Raw genomic sequence first — 10,493 nt, 5'->3', positions numbered from 1 at the left:
CCATGGAACCTTCTCTGATGTTTTATAACACCACTGCCAGTCTGTCTCATACATTAACAATGACAATTCCAGTTACTTACAGAGTATACAGCCGACAATATTAATTTGAACAAGAACACAGTAGTTACTATCCAAAAACATAATAAGCTTGAGAAAATAATTGTTCCTGTCTTTACCTTCTTTCACTGTCTGGAAGATAGATGCTTTGCTGGCAGATGGGGTATCAGAGATCTAGCGTACTTGAAGACTGCAGGAAGAAGTCTGCCTCCTTTCAAGGTAACTGACTGGCATCAGTAGAAATGGTTTAACCCAAAGTTGTTAAAAGCCCTATACTAATCTATACTACTGTACAGTTCTGTCTCTGATTTCACAGTTGCTGCTACTGTATTTTTGTTTGTTTGTTGTTTATTATTTTTATGGGTGGAGCATGGAGCTATGTGTATACTTACAGAAAAGTAAGTAACACTTATACTTTGCCTAACACTTTCCATTATAGGACTCTGTTTTCAATTGTTTATAACATTGCCAAACTTAAACTCTTTGGGCTGAAATTTTCCATGATGGGTATCTGCTGTGGACTAAACACTTTTGGAAAGTTTGAGCTAAAATGGTTCAGCTGTTTCTAAGAATGAGGTTAAGGGAAAATTGCTTTGCCCATGTTAAAAAATTCTTATAATCGTTTCACAGAAAAGATCTAGTGTTTCCCATGTTTTGGTGCAGGGACTTGAAATTTTGCAAGGGAGGTGCTAGTGTCAAGGAGGTGCTTTTGGCTTCCCCGGGGAAAATCCAACCAAATTTGGCCAAGTTATATGTTTCTGCAAAATTGAAGGTTGCACATACTCAGTAGAGGTTTGTTGGAGTCTGGCAGCATTATTCTTCACATTTTCTATCTGCACTGAGCATACTCCATCCCCTCACATCTGGCTCCTATGTGCTGACTGGACTGACCATTCTCCATTCCATGTTTGCAAGGTCTGACTAGGACTTTTTCTGTTCTTCATAGCTATTGGGGGGTACTGAAGCACCAGGTATCAGAACTGAGAGTAGGGAAACCATGTCACCTGCACTTTCTATGTTTCCATGCTGGATCTTAGGCATCAAGAGGAGGAGAAGCAGCCTGACCCAAATGCAAAACAGCAGCAGAAGAAGGGGGAACCAAGGTAAAGTGGAAGTGATAGGAATATGGTGTGGTGGAGTATAGGAGCAGAGATGACAGGTACAGGAAGCAGGATGGTAGTGGGTAGCAGAAGAGGAGGATAGGGAGAGAAGCTGCGGTGGTGGTGGACAGGTGGATAGGACCAGAGAATGATGAGGGCAGGAGTTGTGGAGGGGCTAGGAGCAGAGGAACACAGAGACAATCTAAGAGGACAAAGCCGAAGAGTCTATAACCAATAAAGAACACTCTCTTCCAGAATCTGAAATTGAATCCACATAGAGCATAACTGCCTACTACTACTACTACTATTAGTTACTGTGTTAGCTCAAGTTGCAGAGATCTGTGCTATAGATATAAAATTCCCAATCATACTGATGATCCATATGGAGATCAATATGTTTCCCCATAATGGAGTTTTTGTTTTTTCACTTTGCTTTTTAAAAATGTAGGAAATTAAATACAAAATGACTCTTTTAACAAAATGTTAAGGTTAAAAAGTCAAGCACTCAAAAGTTAAGAAATGCCATTAGCAAAAGACAAAAAAATGCAACGAGCAAAAGACACAAAAACTAACAGCAAGAAATTTTTTCAGTACATCAAAAGCAGGAAGCCAGCCAATCAATCAGTGGAGCCACCAGATGATTGAGGTGTTAAAGAAGCACTCAAGCAAGACAAGGCAATTTCAGAGAAGCTAAGTGAATTCTCTGCATCAGCCTTCACTACAGAAGATGTGAGGGAGATTCCCACCCCGAGCCATTCTTTTTAGGTGTCAAATTTGAGGAACTGTCCCATATTGAGGTGCCATAAGAGAAGGCTAGGGAACAAACTGATAAATTAAACAGTAATAAGTCACAAGGACCACATGGTATTCGACCAAGAGTTGTAATGGAATTCAAATATGAAATTGCGGAACTACTAACTGTGGTATGTAACCTTCCATTTAAATCAGCTTCTGTACCAGATGACTGGAAGATAACTAATAAGAAGCCAATTTTTTAAAAAGGTTCCAGAGGCAATCAGGGCAATTACAGGTCAGCAATCCTAACTTCAGTACCAGACACACTGGTTGAAATTATAGTAAAAAACAGAATTATTAGACATATAGATGAACACGATTTGTTGAGGAAGAGACAACATGGCTTTTGTAAAGGGAAATAATGCCTCATCAATCTATTAGAATTTATTAGAATTCACTGTAGACAAGGGTGATCCAATGGATACAGTATACTTAGAGTCTCAAAAAGCCTTTGATGAGGTCCCTCATCAAAGTTCTTAAACGAAGTAAGCAGTCATGGGATAAGAGGTAAGGTCCTCTCATGGATCAGTAACTGGTTAAAAGATAGGAAATGAAGGGTAGGAATAATTGGTCAGTTTTCAAAATGGAGAGAGGTAAATAGTGGTGTCCCTCCAGTGGTCTGTACTGGTACCAGTACTATTCATCATATTCATAAATGATCTGGATAAAGGGGTAAACAATGAGGTGGCAAAATTTGCAGATGATAAAAAGCTACTCAAGATAGTTAAATCCAAAGCAGACTGCGAAGAGTTACAAAGGGATATCACAAAACTGGGTGACTGAGCAACAAAATGGCAGATGAAATTCAATGTTGATAAGTGCAAAGTAATGCACATTAGAAAACATAATCCCAACTATACATACAAAATGATGGGGTCTAAATTAGCTGGTACCACTCAAGAAAAAGAACTTGAAATCATTATGGATAGTTCTCTGAAAACATCTACTATATGTACAGCAGCCATCAAAAAAGCTAACAGAATGTTAGGAATCATTGGGAAAGGGACAGATAATAAGACAGAAAATATCATAATGCCACTGTATAAACCCATGGTATGTCAACACCATGAATACTGCATGCAGTTCTGGTCATCCAATCTCAAAGAAGATGTATTAGAATGGAAAAGGTACAGAGAAGGGCAACAAAAATGATTACAGGTATGGAACAGCTTGCATATAATGAGAGATTAAAAAGAACGAGACTGTTCAGTCTCTACTGTACTGTGTACTCAAGTGCTTACAAAACACTAACATAATCAAATCAAAATATTGTTTATAACTAAAACAACTATTTGCAAAAATTCCCTTCCACTGTTCTCTCAGCTGTACTAAATACTACATTGCATCAATTAAAACAAATGTGACCACCCCTGCCCATAGTATACTATCAGAATGAGCAGTCAATTTCCAATGTCTTGATTCCAGGGCAAAAATACAGTACATTTGATGGAAAATGTTAAAAAGGGAGAAGTGTAAAAATTATGTGTTTGTATTTGCCCTGTAATCAACACACTGACTGCTCATTCTGATACTATACTATGGGCAGGGGTGGCCACATTTGTTTTAATTGATTCAATGTAGTATTTAGTACAGTTGAAAGAACAGTGGAGGGGAATGTTTGCAAATAGTTGTTTTAATTATAAATAATATGTTTTTTTAATACCCAGCAGATAGACTTTTTAAAAAATTAACATTTATGTACAAAAGTAACCATACAACATTAATTTTTACTTTTTTAGGGAGGAAATACTCCAACATGTAAAATGCAGTATTAGTGCTAAAATAAGTCACTAGTTATCAATAAAAATATCATTTAACAATTATGTCACAATGGAGGCAAGTTAGGTTAGGGAACTGGAAAAGTAGGATTCCTGAGTTCTATTCCCAGTTCTTAAATTAGCTTGCTTTGTGACTCTGGGCATGTCACTTAGACTCTCGGTGCTGCATTTTCTCCATCTGGAGAAGTTAATAACTGCTCATCTTTGTAAAGCACTTTGAGATCCTTGAGATACTATAAAAGGGGAATACATTATTTATTTGTAAATGTTTATTAATGCATGTTTCAGTAGATAGGTTGTTGGCCTGAGAAACTGCTTTAGTCCAGATATGCATACTGTTTTATATAGTACAGTGTGCATATGAATAGCTGTTCCAAAGTATCAATCTAAACAAAATCTGTATTTTCATTTTTCATTAATGATAATTATATTAAGGAAGATAAACCAACATGTTAACTGCAAATAGCTTTTATCCCCAGATGACGTATGCTTCATGATTTATCTCCTTAAATGTAAAAAATCATTCAGTATTGTAAATGTGCCCAGAGGCTTGGGCAATGGGAATATGTGTGGTTTTTTAGAAATCTAAATAAATTAGCACAGCATCAGCATTTGTGCCAGACAGAAAAATTGCTTCTGTGTCAGGAGACCCAAACATCATTATTTGGTTCTGTTTGTATGTACATTGGGACTTCTAGTTCCTCACCAGATTGAATACATGGAATAAAGCTATTAAAAATGAAACAGTCCTAGTTAGTCTCTAAGGTGCCACAAGTACTCCTTTTCTTTTTGCGAATACAGACTAACACGGCTGCTACTCTGAAACCAGTCCTAGTTTGGGTTACCACCTACACCTTGACCTATGTCAATATTTGTTATATTTTACAGTACTGTAGGTGTTCATAAAAGGAACACATAAAAAGACAGATCCCTATTCTGTGAATTTACCATCTAACAATATGTCTATATCTCAAATGAAGTTTACACCTGAGGGCATTCTCCCCTAAAAAATTTAAAATTCTGAGTACAATATTTTAACATTTTGCAAACTTTTGCAATTTTTATTTGTCAATCAATAAATGCAGAGGCTCCAGCATTGCAGTGGGGAGCATAGGCCACTGGCTCCACAAAGGTGGGAGATCACCCTGAAGACCCCCCATTCCCACCCTTGGGACATGATTTAGCCGTGAGGCTGCATCTGACCCTAACACAGCACAAGGCCTGGGCCTGCCCCTCTGCACCAGGCATACCAGGTGTGTGGCAGGCAGGCTCAACCAGGCAGGATCCAAATGTGAAGGGGCTCAGTGTGGGGGGATACAGCTGTGGGATGAGAGGGTTCTGTGTGGGACAATCTGGGTGCATGCAGCTCATTGGTGGGCCAAGGTGTGGGGAAATCTGGATGCACAGAGGCTTGTTGGAGGGGGGGTTCCAGGTGCAGGGGCAATGGAACTCTGCAGGGGCTTCCAGGTGAAGGTGATTGGGGCTCAGTGGAGGGATCTGGGTGCTGGGGGAGTGGAGCTTGGTGAGGTGGAGATCTGGGCACAGCTGGTTGGGGATCAGTGGTGTGGGTGTCTGGGGACTCAGGGTGGTGTGGGAGGGATGGAGCTCGTCAGGGTGGGAGTTTGAGTGCAGGGAGCTCAGTGGGGAGTGGTCTGTGGTGCAGGGGTGGGGGTCCAGAGTCAGGAGGTCTGGTGCAGGGGGGCTCCAGATGCAGGAGTTGAGATTCAGTTGGGTGGGGCTCAGGTATGGAGTGCTACATATGGGTATACAGGGTTAGGCTTGACAGAGGTGTCTGGGTATGGAAGGTCTGGATACAATGACCCCTCCCCCCCGGAGCTGCGGAGTGATGGGGTCAGGAAGGGGAGTGGAGGATGCTGAGCTTCCTGCAGGTGGAGGATGTTTCTGGATGTGTGTCTGATACAGCCCCAGTCACTCCTTGCAGGGAAAGAGGAGGTCCCGTCCTCTCCTGCCTCCAGCCCAGCCGGGACTAGCAGCTGATCCCAGCTCAGAATAGGAGCCACTGGCTTACGTGTCCGCAGCCCCGTGGTGATTGACTTCTCTGCCGGCTGTTCCAGGTGCCTGAAACGATGTATCTGTATTGCTAGGGAGTGATGCATGATTGCTTTTGCAGCTTCCCTTTGCTTCCCTGTCAGAAAGTCATTTTTCTGTGAGGAAGCAAAGAAATCTGCAGGGGACATGAATTCTGCCCATGTGCAGTGGCTCAGAATTCCCCCAGGAGTAGAACTTGTAGTTATAGACAGGTAGACATACCCATGCTAACTTTAATCTAGCTAGCACAGTTAACAACATTAGTGAAGATGCAGCAGCACAGGCTTCAGCGTAAGTTAGCTGTCTCCATACAAGCCCAGCAGGTGGGTACTTGAATTGCTGGCCCTTGCTGGCCACTGCATCTTCACTACTGTTACCCGCACTCGTTAGATTAAAGTTAGCATTGCTATATCTGTGTGCTACCATTACACCTTCATTTGCAGTGCAGACATACCTGAAGACCTCAGTCCTGTTAAGCCTTACAAATATATTAAACACGGGCAGCCCTGCCCCCCGCCTGCTGGAGCCCCGAGCACCCCCCGCCCCTTGGCCAAAGGAGTCTCCACCCGATGCCCACCCCTGCTTACCCCCCCATCGCTGGGCCAAGCTGCTAGTCCTCCCCGCCCCTCCCAGTGCCAGGCTGAGTGGCTGGCCAACTCCCTCCCTCTGCTGGCCACAGTGCTGCTCTGGGCCACTAGTGGGCCCGATCTCAGGGGATCCTGCCTGCAGGAGATGAGCCCCTGGTGCCCTGAGAGCTTCAGGTAGAGAGGGAGGGTGGGGCCTCAGCGTGCAACATGGGAGGGGCCACATCCTGGGTCAGGTAGGGTTGCCAACTTTCTAATCACACAATACCAAATACCCCTGCCCTGCCCTTTCTCTGAGGCCCCACTCCCCACTCACTAGATCCCTCTCCCTCCATTGCTTGCTCTTCCCCACCCTCATTCACTTTCACCAGGCTTGGGCACGGGGTTGGGGTGCGGGAGGGAGTGTGGGCTCCGGCTGGGGTTGTGGGCTCTGGGGTGGGGCAGGGAATGAGGGATTTGGGATGTGGAGGGGGCTCCGTGCTGGGGCAGATGGTTGAGGTGCAGGGGGGTGAGGGCTTCGTCTGGTGGTGGGGCTGAGGATGAGGGGTTTGGGGTGAAGGAGGGGGCTCTGGGCTGCAGCCAAGAGGATCAGAGTGCGGGAGGGGATGTGGGCTCTGTCTGGGGGTGTGGTCTCTGGGGTGGGGCCAGGCAGGGGTTGAGGGCTCCAGTTGGGGCTGGGGCCAGGGATGAGGAGTTTGGGCTGCAGGAGGGGGATCTGGGCTGGGCCAGGGGGTTGGGGTGTGTGGGGGTGAGGGCTCTGACTGGGGCCATGGATGAGGAGTGTGGGGTGCAGGAGGGGACTCTGGGCTGGGTCAGGGGGTTGGGGTGTGGGCTCCAACTGTGGGTGTGGGCTCTGGGGTGGGGCCAGGAATGAGGGGTTTGGGTTGCAGAAGTGGGATCTGGGCGGGGCCAGGGGGTTGGGATGTGGGCTCCAGATGGGGGTGTGGGCTCTGGGTGGGGCCGGGGATGGGAGTTTGGGGTGCACAAGGGGGCTAAGGACTAGGCCAGGGAATTGGGGTGCGGGATGGGGTGCAGGCTCCAGCTGGGGATGCAGGCTCCAGCTGGAGGTGTGGGCTCTGGGGTGGGACCAGGGATGAGGGGTTTGGGGTGTAGAAGGGGACTTCGGGCTGGGGCAGGCGGTTGGGGTGTGGGAGGGAGTGCGGGGTCCTGATGGTTCTGACCATGGCTCTGAGGAAGCGGCTACCAGACCCCTGCAGTTTCTAGGCACATGGGTGGCCAGGCGGCTCAGTGTGGTGCGCGCTGCCTTTGTGCCTGCCGGCACCACCCCATGCAACTCCCATTGATCGTGGTTCCCAGCCAATGGGAGCTGCAGAATCGGTACTCAGGAGAAGGCAGCGCACGGAGCCTCCCAGTCCTCAGCCACCCCAGCGCCTAGGGCTGCAGGGACCTGGCAACCACTTCCGGCAGCCTCACAGAGCTAGGGCAGGCAGGGAGTCTGTCTTAGCCCCGGGCCTCTGTTGCATCATCAACTGTTTAATGGCCCAGTCGGCAGTGCCGACAAGAGCCACTAGGGTCCCTTTTTGACCAGGCATTCTGGTCAAAAACCGGACGCCTGGCAATCCTAGGGTCAGGGGAGATTTAGCCTGCCCTAGCCTATGATACCCGCCATCCATGATATTAACTTTATGCATTGTGAGTAGTCTCATTACAGTACATGCAAAAGTCTTTGCAGGATCAGGTTCTTAGTAAACTGCAACACTTTAAATAGTATTTTAATTTTTAACTTTTCAGGGTTTTACAGAAGAACTATTAGCATAGTGTTTCCCAAGCTGGGGGGTAGGGCAAGTCTTGGGGTAAATGACAAGAGCAGCAAGGGCTAGGGAAAGTTGGCTGACTCCAGATTTAACCTTGCACTGTTGCACTCCTTCTCTTCTCTTCTCCTCTCCTCTCCTTCCCCAATTCCCCTATTGCAAACATACTTCTACTGCACTGGCTGACTCCTTGAAAACCACCTACCAACTTACCTACCCACTGTGTTCCTACAGGAGCTTCTAATGCAGCCTGGAGAGAGCTTGGAGATAAGTTCATTCTACTATGGCTTGGGAAGGCATATTCCAGGAAGACTATTTTTATCTATATAATAACCAGGTACAGCAGTTTCCCATGTGGGTAGGGTGACCAGATAGCAACTGTGAAAAAATGGGACGGGGGAGGGGGGGTAATAGGTGCCTATATAAAAAAAAGTACCACAAAACAGGATTGTCCCTTTAAAAACAGGACATCTGGTCACCTACATGTGGGAGCTGTAGCAATTGTAGACATATCATCAGGGAAAATGTATTTTATCACCTTCATTGAGGTTAAAAAAATTAACATTGGGATATTGTCAATTAAAAATTATGTGGTTTATTTAACCAGATATCTGAGTATCGAGAGAATTCCCAAAATGAAATATATCTGAGACAGGAAATGATTGTTGTTATAACAAAAGGCACTTGAGATTTTTCATCTCCAGATACTGGCTGCAAAAGACACAAATGAGGAAGCAAAATACAGTATATTGTTTTCCTATCTAAAAGGTTAATTTTGATGTTTCATGATTTACCTTGGCTAGAAACCTGAGCAGTAATGATCTAGGAAGGGATATCTTGAGGGGGGGAAGGGGAGGTCTTTAGGAGCAAATAATCAACAGTACCAGCATTCAAAGTTTTTTTCGCCATAGGAATCAGGAACACTTTGTGTCCAAAATCTTCTTACATTTGAAAAATCAGGAGCAACTCCAATGACTTCAGTAGAGTTAAACTGGTGAAAAGCTGGTGTGAGTGAAAAGAATTGGATTTGCCTCTCTTTTGAAAATGGACATTCTAATGCCCTTTTCAAGTTAAAGTAATAGTCCTACTTGCATGCATAATAAATAAATGAGCTTGTATCACTCTCCTAGCATCTAACCCTCGTTTTAGTTTTTCCACTGGAAAAGGACAATTCTTTGAACCATTTCTACTTTCCTTCTCATGAGAGTTCCTGTAGGTTTAAATGATATAAGCTTCTTTATACATTCTTTTGCTGTGGGCTCCGAAAAATTATTAGAGCAGTCAGGTTTCATGTCTCCAGGCAGCAGTGTTATTGAAGAAAAGACGTTCCAGCCCAGGCAATAAGTATGTTGGAAGAGGTCCCGCCCTAGTTCCTGGCCTGGAGTGCAGTGGAGACTATGCCAGCCCTGCTCCCTGAAAAGAAGCTATACACTGGTTTCTCAGAGTATGTCTACCTTCGCAGAGTTACATTGCCGGCAGTTACATCACCGCTCAGAGAGCGCTGAAGGGAAACCGCTGTTGTGTGTTCACACTGTCAGCTGCCTATGCAATAGCATGTTCACACTTGCAGCACTTGCATTGGTATTCAGAGCGGTGCACTCTGGGCAGCTACCTCTCAGAGCACCTCTTCCTCTTCTACCGCTAAGAATTGTGGGAAGGCGGAGGGGGTCATGGGGCATCCTGGGTCCTGTCCCAATGCCCCATGATGCATTGCTTTGCATCCCAGCAATCCCTGTGCTTCCATCTGCATTTGGCACCATCTTTCAATGGTTTGTGTACTGCGTGCTCTGGCTCTTCGGTCTGCGGGAATGGATCCCGCACTGTTGACCAATATGCTGTTTGCTGTCACTAACACATTACGAGTGGCAGTGGAGTTATTCCTTAAACTACAAAGGCAAGAGGAGTTCAACATTGATCTTGCCACATGTAGTAGCTATGACACAAGATTGCTTGGGCATTCATGGAGGTGCTGATCACAGTGGAACACCGCTTTGGGGCTTGGGAAACAAGCACTGAGTGGTGGGATCACATTGTCATTCACATCTGGGACGACGAGCAGTGGCTGCAGAACTTTCAGATGAGGAAAGCTATATTCATGAAACTTTGTACTGAGCTCACCTCAGCCCTGCGGCGCAAGGACATGAGAACGAGAGCTGCTCTGTTGTTGGAGAAGTGCGTGGCAATTGCACTCTGGAAGCTGGCTACTCCAGACTGCTACTGGTTGGTCGCTAACCAGTTTTGAGTGGGAAAGTCGACCATTGGACTCACGTTGATGGAACTGTGCAGAGCCATTAATTGCATCCTGCTCTGAAAGACCATGACTGTGGGCAACGTGCGTGACATTGTGGATGGCTTTGC

The sequence above is a fragment of the Dermochelys coriacea genome, chromosome 1 (genome assembly GCF_009764565.3).
Source record: "Dermochelys coriacea isolate rDerCor1 chromosome 1, rDerCor1.pri.v4, whole genome shotgun sequence".
Taxonomy (NCBI): domain Eukaryota; kingdom Metazoa; phylum Chordata; order Testudines; family Dermochelyidae; genus Dermochelys; species Dermochelys coriacea.
This window is presented reverse-complemented; position numbering follows the sequence as displayed.